Here is a 12,887-nt window from a genome sequence, read left to right on the forward strand (position 1 = left end):
GAAAAAGTGTTATTTTAAAGTCAAGGAAAACACAAGAATGGCTCTGATCACCATTTGCATTGACCATTGTAATAGGAGCCCTAGCCTGGTTAATTAGATAGGGAAAAAATAATATGCAAATTTTTAAGAATCCTATTTCACAGATATTACATCTACTATTATACAATTGTAAGAACAGTTACAAATTACAAAAACGAGTAAGACTTCAGCACAGTTGCTTAGAAGACATAATGATAAAAAGCAATATTATTGTTCAGACAATCAATTTTGAGATATAACATTTAAATGCCCATTCAGGAAAACACAAACAAAAATTTGTGAAGGAATATGAAAGAAACTCAATATGTATGTGGTAAATTTATAAAAATGTATGACATGACCTGAAAAAGAACATCGATAAGTATATCCATTATTTAAAAATATGGAGTAACCCCCTTGGGTCCCCTCCCACTGTGGGAGATTTTCTGTTCTCTTAATAAATCCTGCTTTCATATATGTATATATGTGTGTGTGTGTGTGTGTATAAAATAAACTATGCCCAAACTAAAGTAAAAATTACACATGACTCCAACAACATTTACAGCACAATACTTCACCAAACTTGTCTAGTCCCAAAATTGAAATAGAAAGATAAAGAATAAAAAACAGACTGGGCTCGGTGACTCACGCTGTAATCCCAGCACTTTGAGAAGCTAAGACGAGAGGACTGCCTGAGCCCCGGGATTCAAGATCAGCCTGGGAAAATTGGCAAGACTCGTCTCTATAATAAATCAAAAATTTTCCGGGCATAGTGGCATATGCCTGTGCTTCCAGTTACCTGAAAGGCTGAAGCAGAAGGATTGCCTGAGCCCAGCAGGTCGAGGCTGCGGTGGCTGTGAGCATGCAACTGCACTCCAGCCAGGACAACAGTGAGACTCTGACTAAAAAAAAATAAAAATAAAATAAAAAACAACATTAGCCAAGGCAATTTTGAAGAGAAATGGGAGTGGATTCATTCATTTTACAATCTATTGAGACTTTTATGCAGAATAATTACATTACAACATAGTATTCATGTAGAGATGATGAATATAACAATAAAACAAATAAAATATCAAAATATATTCATGCGTATATGAAACTGTGCATAGCTGTGCTAGAATTTTAATTCAATGTATAAAGAATGTATATTCAATAAACAATATTGGGACAATCAGTCATCAGTATGGAAAAAATAAAATAGAGCAGGACTGTACTCCAAATTCAATTTCTATACCATACAAAAAAAGTAAAAGAAAATTTTAAAGTGTTAAAAGAATGCGTAGAAAATTTTCTTTATTTCTTCAAAAACATAGGATAGCCTAAACAAGACACACACACACATACACACACATACACACACACACACACACACACAAAAATGAAACCGAAAGAAATATTTTCTTACTTTATCATACAAAATGAAAGCTTTTTATCCTGGGAAACGATTTTCTGGGACAATGCTTTTCTTGAAACTTAGGGTCTTTCATGCAAATTCTTCTTTGTAAAAAAGATTGTTTATTAAAATCAAAAACTAAATATTTCATTGAATATCAAAATGTTTCATAAGACCTGATGACAATAAACTATACTAAATTAAGGCATCTTTGCTATGTGTGAAATAATCACTGTGTCATTAGCATATATATTTTAAAACTATCTCTGTATTGCTTGTTTAAAGAAGCCCCAGAATGCCTACATTCCTGTACCAAAGAAGACTGAGGAATACACTCAGTTGAAACCATAAAAGGAGGTTTATGAGCATTTCTGCAGTACAGTCTGAGGCAACATAGTCTCATCGCAGCCACCACTATTATAACTGTAGACTCACAGAAGTGCTATTTCCCCTCACCAGATGGGGAAGGGAAAAGTTTCCTTGGGATCTGCAATCTACAGGAACAATTTCACAGGCCTACCCTCCTACTTTAGTGTGTATGAGTCACTCTTAGAATGGGAAAAAGCTATGACCTATATATTATCCTCTTCTCACTTCTGAGTGTAAAGGCCACGGGCTGGCACTGAAACTTGCTTGTATGTTACCAATGTCTTGGAAGTCTGTATCCATTTGAGGGGCAAAATTTATTTGTATTTAACCCCTGAGCCTAGAATATTAGTCCTTAATGAATACAACACATTATTTTATTTTATTATTTTTATAATCGGTATTTTTTATTATGATATTGTGGGGTACAGTTAAGGGTTAGGTATACAAATATGCTCCATTCAGTTACCCTTGTTGATAAGAGGTGTCTTCCCATCCCCAGACAGATGTTTACCACCATTAATCCTATCTCCCTTCCCCTCCCTCCCCCCCATTGTTTCCCACCACTATCAGTCATTTTCTTATGGTAATACATTGGGTGATCAAGGTCCACTACATGAGTGAGAATATGTGATACTCAGATCTTTTTGATTTGCATCTCCCTGATGATTAGTGAGGTTGAACATTTCTTCATGTGTCTACAACACATTATTAAAGTGAAAACACGACCTATAGATTAAGGATAATATGTATGCGACACAATAAATTCACAAATGATTAGATTGCAAAATCAATTTTTTAAAAAATGACCATAGTTTGTTAGGAAACTAATATAAGATTTAACAAAAGATTTCACCAAGAAGGAAATGTGAAAGAAAGATCAATAAATTCATACAAAGAGTCTCAATTTTGCTAGTAATCATGTACACTCAAATTAATACAAGAATTAGAAGCATTTCATATCAAATATAGCAATCCCAAAATTGTATATATAGTAATGTTTTATAAGAAATGTATTTAAATCCTGAAGCATTGGCCGGGCGTGGTTGCACACGCCTATAATCCTATCACTTTGGGAGACCAAGGTGAGAGGCCTGCCTGAGCCCACGGGTTTGAGACCAGCCTGGGCAACTTGGCAAGACCTCATCTCTACAATAAATCTGAAAATTAGCTGGGCATGGTGATGCACGTCTACTTAGTAGGCTGAGGTGGAAGGATCATCTGAGCTCAGCAGGTCGAGGCTGTGGTGACTGTGAGTATGCCACTACACTCCAGCCTGGGTGACAGAGTGAGACTCTGACTCAAAAAAATAATAATAATAATAAAATTAAATAATAAAATAAAATAAATCTTGAAGCATAGAAGTTTAACAATGAAACTATGAATATGTTTATACTATCCTTATATATTGCTTCATGAGATCCCTTTATAAGTTCCAGAAATTATAATTATTTCAAAAATTATATATTTAGGTTTTTGATAAAATATATTTCATATAAAATATATTTTATATAATTTTACTCAAAGTGATTTGGAGGGTTTTTTTTTCTTGTTTTCAATTTTAGTAAACTATTTATTCAGAATGATTACAGAATGCTGATTAATTTACAGTGAAGTAAACGTTTTTATATGCCTTAAATGTAGATTACTAATTTACAAGAAATTACAGCAAATCAAAATGCATCTAAGACCAAACAGAAGCAAGATAAAAATTTCTTTAACTATTTATTCCTTATAAAGATTCCCAGGGCCTTGGAGTTGCCATTCGTATCATTATTTCTAATGTATTTGATGTATGTATGTATGTTTAAAGCAAATCCTGGAGGTTTGCTGCTTTTCCTATGAGTATTTTGCATAAAAGTGCATTGCAAAATGTTTAAGTTAATGATATTGTGATTTACTTGGAGTACACTAAATTAGAGCTTCTCATAAAGTATGCCACTCTAGACTGAAGTTACTATTTTATGAATGTCTTTAATTTCTAAAGGTGACTAAAGAAATATCATCCTAAAAACAAAAGCATAAAAAATAATTTCTATCAATATGAAACATCTTTCTAGATCAAGAGGACAAACAATAATTTCTGAGACTTAAAATATATAAAAACAAAATATTCTAGCTGTTCACAAGAAAATCATGTGAATCAATGATTGATTGGCAAAAGTAAATTATAACGACATTATCAATACTAGATAAAAATAAGTGAGACTTACTTGATGACTACAAGATTCTTATTTGACATTTTCCTCAATATCTTCCTAATCTATTCTTACTTTTCATGTTGAGACATTATAGATCCATTGACATGAATACAGTTTTGCAACTGCATAAGACACCAAATGTATGTATCTTATCCTTAGGTGGTTAGAAATAAAAATTACCACTATAAAGCTTCGTGTAAAATATACTAAAAAATTTAAACAATCTCTCTATCACTTTAATGAAAGCAATATGTATGTTATGATATGTAGAGAACCACAAACTCAAGAAGTGACATAGATGTTGAGTATTTGCTGGAATTATTACTAAGTGACTCATTCTTGGGGATAAGTTTCCAGGTTAAAGTTCATATAACTACACAGAGAAAATACATGTATGCCATAGGTCCATGTTATTATCAGTATAACTATTAGATATAGAGTCATCCTTTAATAAACGATCTAAAATTATGATCATTTACTATTTTATTTCAGGATGCATATAAGAAATATTGAAAAATACCTTATAACCATAATAAAATGGGAATGTTAATTTAAATTATATGTAACTTTATTTGTCAGTACTTCCCTTTCAGTTCTCTCTAAGTCGAGAATTCTTGTTATAAAAAAGTTTACTCTATCTTTCTGTCACTTCATAAATAATGAATGCATGTTTTCAACTGTGGATGACTTCTGTGTTGGAATCATTATTGCAGTTGGTATTGAAATAATCTAAGAGGTGCTCATTTGCCTGTAATGGAACTCCATCTTCAAGACATAAATAAGTAAGCAGGTATTAAAAGGTTATTTGTTTTTCAGATATTAAACAGTGTGTTAAAGCTTGAGGATTTAGCACAGTAATCCATATTTGCATGCAAGTCATCAAAAAGAAAGCCAGATTTTTATTATGGATTTAGAATTGCCTGGTATTAAGAAGAGCAGTCATCTTAAAAGAAAAAGTTGCTTAAAAAGCAGCATCAAATCTTTCACCTCAACTGCCAAATATAATGTGCCCGTTCTTTTATTGTACAATACTAAATTCAGGAGAACATGGGCTTTTATGTCAAGTCAGTTACCCCTTGAATATTTCTAAGAGGCCACAGTAAGGTTAATTATACATATAAGATCAAGCTACCACTCTAGAAGGTCACAGTCATCAACCAGTCTTACATATGTAATCAGGAGGGAGAAGACTTTATCATTTGCAACTAACTCATACATCACCTACAAGTCACATTCACAGTGGATAGCTATCTCATTTATAATCTCTTCAACACCACTGGGATTCTTAAACATCCTAAATAGTAACTACTTCTGTGTGAAAACTTTATTATCAAAGTAAACTGTATTATTTAAGTGAACACTTTTCAAAATAAGTCTATTTTTTTTAATGTCATAAATGTTTTCAGCTAGTAATACTATGTAAAGTGCAACTTTACAAACATTGTACTTTTCACACAACTTTCCACATAGTTCCAATAATAAATATCACTGTGTTTATTCCCTTCATATTACAAATCATTAGTAATACGGAGTTAACATTTAGTTAGTTGTATCAATACACAGATTCCTCCAGTCTGTAAATTTCTTCGCATAGCAAATAATGAATTTTCTCTAAAAGAAGCCTTTGTATAGACTGCCAAGGATATTCTTGCTGTAAAGTTTCCAACAGTCCATTTAATATTAATGAGAGATGCCTCAGTTTACACAGATAATTCTAAATGTGACATGCTAAAATACTTGGTAGTGTAGCCCACAGTAGTATAAACGAGGTGAACTGCACAGTCAGTGAAAATAGATTGCTTATCACAGTGAGAATAGATTGCTCATCAAAATAACTGAAATAATAACCTTGAATCAGTACAAATTGGATTTTTTCCATTCGGTTGCATAGACAATGTTTGGCTATTAAGATTGTTGCCATGAATTTAATGTTGTGCCAAAAGTACTCTCCAAATTACATCATCTCTGTTGGTCTTAAATGTAAATGAAGCATTATCGCATAAGGCAGAGCATTTATTGAGACATCTTCCCAGGACACTTCACAGTAAGAGGAATAGTGCTAGCAACCCACAGGCCAACACTATCAGTAGGTAGAGAGAGCAGAGACCTTTTTACATCAAGTACTGCCAGCTAAGACAGTTTTAGTTTTGGTGACAGTATTTGAAGGCTTTTGGAAAGACTTTGCATTGTCTCTCTAGTTTCTAGAACTTTTACCTAAAAGATACAATAGAATGAACAATAATATTTCAAAGCTGAAACCTATTTCTGAAGGCTAGACAAATTCTACATCTAGTAAGAAGTATATTTGCATTATCTCAAATCAAAGTAATCTCTTTTTCCGTTAACCTTATATGGCTATTTGTAGCTTTTCATCACTATTTATCTTAAGGTAGTTATTTCTGCTTGTTCCATCTCTACATTCCCACTAGTCTGTACTTACTTTTCGGACAAAAATTTGAGTTGTATTCATATGTACCTGCTTCATAACACTAAGGACAGGTGTTTAAGCCATCTCCTATCAGAAACAAGGCCTTAAAGGAAATGGCACCAAAACTGAAAAGGGGAGAGGGCAGAAGTACAAGGGCAACAGACAAATGGATATATACCGAAACTGGTTGGTCTCCAATATAACAGAATCAAACTTTGAAAAAAAATGCAAAAACAAAAAAATATAGAGAGAGATCTATAAGAGATACATCAAAATTCTGCTCCAGTTGACATGTGGGGAATATTTTCTAAAATTAAAGAAAAATAATGTTCATATTTTACATGATAGAAGCTTTTTACACTTCTTATATTTCATCAACCAATGCTTTAGATATAACATTCGTATTTAAACATTTGCACATTCAGATTTAACCTTTTTAGCAATATCTGTATAAATTTTTTTTTAAAGTTTATGCCACTACTTGCTACGCCACTAGTTACAGAAATACAGAGGTCTGACTCTTATCAGTCAAATCACAGTTTCAGAAACTTAATACTAACAGTGATTATGGCTTTTGGGAAAGCATTCTAGTAAGGAATTAAAAAATGGAAGAGAAGCCGGGCTCGGTGGCTCAGCCTGTAATTCCACGCTTTGGGAGGCTGAGGTGAGTGGATTGACTGAGCCCGTGGTTCGAGACCCGCCTGGGCAAAATGGCGAGACCTCATCTCTACAATATATCAAAAAATTAGCCGGGCGTGGTAGCGCGCGCCATAGTTACAGCTACTTGGAAGGCTGAGGCGGAAGGATCGCTCAAGCCAGTCTGGGTGAGAGAGTGAGACTCCAACTCAAAAAAATAAAATAAAATAAAATAAAAAATTTAAAAAAAAATGACAGAGAGAAAAGGAGAGAAACAGACAGAGAGAAAGAGAAACACAGAGAGAAAAACAGAGAGAGAGAAACAGAATGAGAGAGTTGACAAAAAGCCAAAATTTAATCAGTAATTTTCCAGTGCCAATATTTTCTGTCCAGTATATGTTTTTCCCTTAACCCCAGTAGAATGGATGTGACTTTTTTTTAAGCTCTCAGAGATTATCTGTCTCTAAAAAGATATACACACAGAAAGAGAGAGAGGAAGGGAAGGAGGGACGGATTTTCTGTGATTGAGATGAGATGCAAGATTAGAAGAAAAAAAATGAGATACTAGAGGAAAAGGCTTTGAGAGTGATAAGCTGCTTTGGGAGAAACAGGTATAAAGACCTTGGTGGGAAGTCACATGATAGAAAGAAGAATAAATTGGCCTTTCTTTCAGAATGCAGGAAGAGGAGCACGATGCAGGACAACTGGGGCATTTAGAAAAGTACTAAACCATTGTAAACCATGATAACAAACTCTTTCTTTCTTCTAAGAGTAATGGTCTTTAAGGAGGACATGACATCTTACTTTTGTGTTTTGTAAGCTCCCCTTAGCTACCTATGGAGAATAAACATGATAGGTACATCACTGGATAAAAGTGAATATTTAGGAGGCCTCTGAAGTAGTCTAGGAAAGAGATTATGGAGTGGAAATCAGGATAATAAGGGCGAAAATGGGGAAAAGTAGATGGAACATATATAAAGTAGGTAAATCTGACCAGACTAGGTAATAAATTTAATTGTAGAAATGAAAAAGACAGAGGTGACTAAATGATTCCTACTTTTCCTGGTATAAAATGATTACATCTACTGAGCTCAAGAATAGCAAAATAATCCATGTGGGGAGATAACTAATATAGTTGGAATATCTATCCCCTCCAAATCTCATGTTAAAATTTGATTATCAGTGCTGGCGGTGGGGCCTGGTGGGAGAGATTTTAATCACGAGGGCCTATCCCTTATGAATGGCTTGGTGCTGTCATCATGGTAATGAGGGAGTTCTCACTCCATTAGTTTACACTAGAGCTGGTTGTTTAAAAGAGTGTGGCACCTGCCTCCTCTCCCTCTTGTTCTCTTTTTTGCCATGTAACTCACTGGCTCCCCTTTCCTTTCTACCAAGACTGAAAGCCTTCTGAGGTTCTCATGCCAGTGCCATGCTTCTGGTACAGCCTGCAGAACCATAAGCCAAATAAATCTCATTTCTTTATAAGTTATCCAGCTTCAGATATTTTTTATAGTAATGCAAATAAAGTAAGACAATAATCAAGAAGTTAGTTTGCCACAAGTTAAATTTAAGGAGCTTATGTAATTAGAAATATCAATTTGGAATTGACTGGTAAGATCTGTACTGAATATAAAATTTTTGAGAATAATTACAAAATTTTTCTTATTTTTTATTCTTTTATAAATGAATACTACATAATTTAATATGTTTACTTTGCTGTATTTTTTGAAATTATTGAACCTAATTAATACTGAATTCATATAACTATGTAAGTATTCACAGCATATTGTTTTGTTATATTGATGACTGATTTTCTATCGTTTATTTTTGTGTATCATATTTTCTGGGATAATTTCAAGAATATAAATTTGTGCTTTAAGGCATTAAACATGAAAAATATCTAATATGAATACACATATTAAACTCCCTCTTAGAGATGGTATAAGAATCAAATAAATTAATGTTTAGTAAAGATTGCTAGCATTGTCAAATGATAACATGTTGACCATTATTATGACAGCTAGTTAAGCCACTGTCACGTATTGTTATCAAAGGTCATAATTTATAAGTCTCTAATATAGGGAAGTTGGGAAGTTTGTTTCAGAAGGACAAAAATATTTTGAATATTATATGTTTAATGCTATTAAGGATACCTTAATATATAGGAGGCATATTAACTTTGTAGTGTAGTTACCATTTTTGTTATGTTTATACTAAATTATCTTTACATACATAAATGCAAACATATATATTTACACAGGCATGTACATACTAACGCATTTCCTGCTCAGACATCACTATTAACCATTTAAACGCATTAGAGTTTTTGTTAAATAAAAAATAGCAGGGCTGGTAGCAGTGGCTCATGCCTGTAATCCCAGCACTTTGGGAGGTGGAGACAAGAGGATTGCCTGAGCTCGGGGGTCAGAGACCAGCCCGAGCAATATGGTGAGAACTTTTATCTACAACAAATTTAAAAAATTAGCCAGGAGTGGTGGCACATGCCTGTGATTCCAGCTACTTGGAAGGCTGAAGTTGAAGCAGCACCTGAGCCCAGTAAGTCAAGGCTGTGGTATCCGTGAGCATGCCACTGTTCTTCAGCCTGGGTGATAGAATGAGACTCCAACTCAAAAAAAAAAAAAAAAGAAAAAAGAAAAAGAAAGAAAGAAAAGCAGAAAAGAGACAAAAGTACTTTTACTGGTCAAGATTAATTTAAAATGCCACTGTGAGAAAAATAGCAACCATTACCCCCTCAACTGTCCTGCCTTAATCACAAGTGGATATTCCATTGTATTATTATTTTACTACTATTTCTCCAGTCACTATTTCACTTGTAAAAAGTTCCCAGTATCCCATTTATTTTGTAAAGGAATTTTAATGGATGTGCTATGAATTTTCAATGAGCTATCTGAAATGTGAGGAATCGAATTAGAAATGTATTTCATTTCTTTTTCTTTTCTTTCTTTTTTTTTTTTTTTTTAGGGCAATTGATTCCATGGAAGACTTTCAACCCAATGTTACTTCAAAGAAAAAATAAAAAGATAAAATTACCAGACTACAGACTAATGGGCTATTAATTTAAAAAACTGAATCAAACATTAACTTGAAAAAGTCTTTTTCAATATATAAATCATTGTTATTGCCAAATTAATTAAGTAAATCCTTTAGCCTTGACTGTAGTCATTAGTAAATGAAAATATATTAGAATTTACTTAGTTTTGTGACTTACACTAGGGAATCTATGTCATTAAATATATTTCCTTTGCTAACAGCTTTCATAATGTTGAACACCTTATTTAGAAAAAGTTAGCTTCATCAGTGAAAAACAAAACAAGTCATTAATTCGCTAATTAATTGTTTGGCAGATAAAATCTCTGGAGTTTCTTGTGACATTGCCATAACTCTATTCATTTCTACATTTTCACTGTTTGTGAGATCGCCTCAGGATTGGACCTGGTGGTCCTATGTCTCCTTAATTAATGTAAAAGATGGGAAACTTGCAATGACTTCCTCAAGTTGAAACTTGCAATGATTTCCTCATTTAATAAAGGGCTCAAGGAGCAAAGCAACAAACGCAATTCTTAAAATAAATGAATAAATCATGTACAAAAGGAGTACAAGGTAATAAACTAGACAGGAAAAAACCTACACTAAAATAATGATTTGTAATTTATCTTCTCCATACTCAGTCTCATCATTTTGTGCTATAATTACAATTAAAATGAATTAGCCTTAATATAACTTAGATATAGTCTTTTTGTCTGTGTCTTTTAAAAGTAGTTCTTTCACACAATTTTGAGCACACTAGTAACAACATACTGGCTGCCTGTTTTAAATCTCATATAATTGGTTGCATTGATTCAGAAATAAATTCTTAACAGTTTTTATGTTTTTTAAATAACATATACATTTATGTTGCAAACATGCTGACACTGTAATACATTGCTAAGTAATGTTAAGCTTATCAAGTATCTCCTACCCGCTCATTTCAAGAAAATTTCAATTCAATCACAAATAGACAATCTAGGTTATATCAAACTTTTGCTCTCTAGAAAATTTACCTATAGTAATTTTCTATGTGGTGACAGTATAATATAAATATATCATCAAGAACAACAAGAGATGCCTATATCATGAATTTATGGGGAGAAAAAAGGAAATACCTCAATTTAAACCAAGTAAATCTTTTTTTAATGGCAAAACAATAAAATCACGAGTATGGACCCGAAAAGTCTCATTTTTTTCTGAGGAATTGTCTCTAGTTTTCCTATCCTATGTACATAAACAATTGTGTAACTAATTCATTTACTTTATTTTTCTAAAAGTTAGAAAGCCCAAAGAGAAATGCAGTACTGGGAATTTGTTTCAGGTTGTATATAATACACTATGTTATGCATTTTGTAGACTATTCATGTCCTCAGATTTCAATTCACTTTCCTATTTATGATTTTCATTTTCTTTCATTTTTCCAGTATGCATATTTATGACACAGAGAACATCATTTAATAAACCAACCAATGAGAAAAAGTGCTTTTTTCTAGTCCTAGCCTATTACCCTTCATATAGCACTGAACATCACAGTCAGGAAAGAACATTTAATGTGTAAAAATAAAAACAAACAAACAAAGATTTTAGTCCATTTTCATAACTCATTAGCCAATCTACTTTGGTAAAATACTTGGTCAATCTGAATCTCTTTACTTATTTGCAAACATTGTTATTTTAACCTCCTTTTCCACCATCAAGAACTTAAGGCTGCTAATGTATATTATGATAACGAATGTGAAACCCAATATTGGAAAAACAAAAAACAGAAAATTCCATAAGGCTATCAACACAAAATGTGCTAGAATTTTTATCTTTATAAAAATATGATGACAAAATAAACGAAATAACCAATGATGAGTAATGCTAGGTTTACTTTGTATAAGTTTATTAGAATTTTGCTTAGTCAACCCTAAGTGTTTTTTTTTGTTGTTGTTGTTGTTTTTGTGTGTGTGTTGGAGTTTCACTCTGTCACCAAGACTGGAGTACAGTGGCCTGTTCACGATCACCACGGCCTTGACCTGCTGGACTCAGGTGATTTTTCCACCTCAGCCTTCCAAGTAGCTGGAACCATAGACATGTGACACAATACCTGGCTGAGTTTTTTGATTTATTGTAGAGATGAGCTCTCCATGTTGCTCAGAATGGTCTCGAACGTGTAAGATCAGGCAATCCTCTCGCCTCAGCCTCCCAAAGTGCTGGAGTTACAGGCATTAGCCACCACGCCTGGCTTCCCCTAAGTGTTTTTAAGCCCACTAGCAATGATCAAACTGAATGCAATTAACTTACTTCTGGAGCCTGAAGAGTTCCTCACAACTGTGAAGGAATAAGCACTCTGCCTGGCTGCTGCAGAAGACGGACAGGGTGAAAGCATCTCCAAAGCTGATTCTGAGGATGGTGTCAAAAGGAAGAGTGCTCAGCTCCTACATATCTTCTCAACACCTGGTCGAATGGTTACAGGGTCTCTTCAAAGAAGGAAAGCAAAAAACAAAAAGTCCATCAAAAAATGCTCATGAAATATCCTTGGGAAATAAAGTTGTTAACTGTTGATCACTCTCAAACTATATCAGGACATCAGCAAATAGAATTTTAAAAGATTTGCAAAACAAGGTTTTCCAGTGGAATGTGCACTATGTCGTGATTCCAAGGACTACATTAACATTCTGCTTTTCACTTTTTTTTTTTTTTTGAGTTGGAGTCTCACTCCGTCGCCCAGACTGGAGTGCAGTGGCCACTCCCGGCCACCGCAGCCTCGACCTGCTGGGCTCCGGCGATCCTTCCGCCTCAGCCTTCCGAG

At 33.6% G+C, this 12,887-nt stretch overlaps 1 protein-coding gene across 3 annotated transcripts in view; it reads right to left on the reverse strand.

The window, feature by feature from the left end:
* Nucleotides 1–12,570, reverse strand: part of LRFN5 (leucine rich repeat and fibronectin type III domain containing 5) — a 139,683-nt gene extending 127,113 nt beyond the window's left edge. For 2 of the 3 annotated variants that reach the window (XM_021716301.1, XM_008065597.1), the window contains exon 1: nt 12,380–12,570. The gene's annotated coding sequence lies outside the window, so the exon portion shown is untranslated. The remainder of the gene's footprint in view (nt 1–12,379) is intronic. The other variant, XM_021716300.1, reaches the window with a different exon arrangement.
* Between the last annotated feature and the right edge of the window lie 317 nt (nt 12,571–12,887).

The sequence above is a fragment of the Carlito syrichta genome, unplaced genomic scaffold (genome assembly GCF_000164805.1).
Source record: "Carlito syrichta isolate Samal-C Ts95f unplaced genomic scaffold, Tarsius_syrichta-2.0.1 Scaffold308684, whole genome shotgun sequence".
NCBI classification, from domain to species: domain Eukaryota; kingdom Metazoa; phylum Chordata; class Mammalia; order Primates; family Tarsiidae; genus Carlito; species Carlito syrichta.